The sequence below is a fragment of the Miniopterus natalensis genome, chromosome 20 (genome assembly GCF_054644295.1).
Source record: "Miniopterus natalensis isolate mMinNat1 chromosome 20, mMinNat1.hap1, whole genome shotgun sequence".
NCBI classification, from domain to species: Eukaryota; Metazoa; Chordata; class Mammalia; order Chiroptera; family Miniopteridae; genus Miniopterus; species Miniopterus natalensis.
In genome coordinates this window covers 7,408,751-7,410,466 of record NC_142100.1, presented here as the reverse complement: position 1 = coordinate 7,410,466, position 1,716 = coordinate 7,408,751, and the positions used below count along the sequence as shown (strand labels likewise).

At 41.8% G+C, this 1,716-nt stretch overlaps 1 non-coding gene across 1 annotated transcript; it reads left to right on the top strand.

Annotated features, from left to right (window-relative positions):
- The first annotated feature begins 1,350 nt into the window (after window positions 1–1,350).
- On the top strand, window positions 1,351–1,454 carry LOC148090779 (U6 spliceosomal RNA). Its single transcript, XR_015716269.1, has one exon. It is a non-coding gene; the product is annotated as a U6 spliceosomal RNA (small nuclear RNA).
- Window positions 1,455–1,716: the final 262 nt, after the last annotated feature.

The following is a 1,716-nucleotide window of genomic DNA, read 5'->3' as shown; positions in this document are numbered from 1 at the left end:
ATTGATCGAGCCCGCAACCCGGGCCTGTGCCCTGACCGGGAATCGAACCCCGATCATCTGGATCGTAGGTCGACGCCCAACCGCTGAGCCACGCCCGGCCGGGCTTGAGATGTATTTTGGAAGTAAAATTGAATTAGTGATGAATTTGGTTCAGAATGGCACAGAGAGGGAATAATCTAGTATAACTTCAGAGCTGTGGGTAAAATAGTGCTGGCAGAGTACCGACTACGTATTAGTAACGCCTGTCGCATGAATGAGAAAGGGGGGTGCAGCAGTGTACAGCTTTGAAACGTTCAGGCCTCACGCCTTATGATATTGGTAGGGCAAGGGTTATGATGTTACCCTCTCTACAGATGTGGAAACTGAGGCTCACTCTCTCAAAGGAGACTGGTCAGAGAGAGATGCGATGTGGAAAAGGGAGAGGGCGTAGCTAAAGAGCTCAGATCAGTCCTGAAGAAGGGGAGGCTAGAGGAAGGTGAGAGAAGCTGTGTGGGTGGGAGAAAGCTGGCGTTACCGGGGTGGGAGGGCAGCATGGAGGAGGCGCAGTGGGCTTGGGCAGTGTGGCTGTGTGTGAATTAAAGACAAGTCTTCGGGGTATCTAATTACTTTTGAGTCTTGGGGTATTTTTGTTTCTATGTGATTCTAGGCAGAGATTGAATTCATTAAGGCTCCAACTTTAATATTGCTCAGCTAATATAGTTACCTTGGGCATAGACGTGAAAGGTAACCTGAGCAAAGGCTGATTTGGAAAGCAGAGCATGGTTTGGAGCAGTGAAAAAGTGGATTTGACCAGTGTTATGTTGGACTTTGTGAGAGACGAGGTTAGACGGGGCCATTGAGTACAGGTTTTGAAAGGTCTGGAAAAAATGTGAATTGAAATCTTTACTAGCCAGGTTTGTTATACACGATCTCTCCCACTGAAAGAAATGTTAGAAAATATAGAAAATTATTAAGATGATAAAAATATTCATAGTTCATCATTACATCTTTTAGTATTTTAGGCTATTTCATTTTAGCCTTGTGTATAGGTGCATGCGTATATGTGTGCAAAAACTTCATAATATGATTACTATTTGAAATTATACTATTCATAACATTTTATATTAAAAAGACCTCACAAAATAATTTTTGATGGGCAGCACAGGGGTTCATCACATGGGTGTGTCATGAGTTATTAAGCATTTCATTTTAGACTTTATTTTAGCTAGTCCCTCATTGCCCTAATGGAGCTTATTATTTGCTATTCTTTTTTTTCCCATTATAAATTCAGTGTCCTGAACTTCATGTACTAAACCTGTAGCTAATAGATTTTCCAAAGTTAGAATTACTCATCAAAAGTAATGGACACTTGTGTTCCCTTTGGCAGCACATATGCTAAAATTGGAACGATACAGACATCAGCATGGCCCCTGCGCTAGGATGACATGCGTACCTGTGAAGTGCTCCATATTTTTGGTTATTAGCTTGACTTATTGTGGTGATCACTTTGCAACATACACAGATATCACATCATTATGTCTTATGCCTGAAACTGATATAATGTTGTACGTCAGTTATATCTCAACTGAAAAAGAGTAATGGACTTTTAGAACCCTTGGTAGGCCTTGCCAAATGGCCTTCCAGGTGTGGATCCCTTCATCCATCTTCTAGCAGACCATCAGGTGCTATTTCACTGCCTCCTCCTTAATACTACAATTAACTCCTAAAACAGGAAAA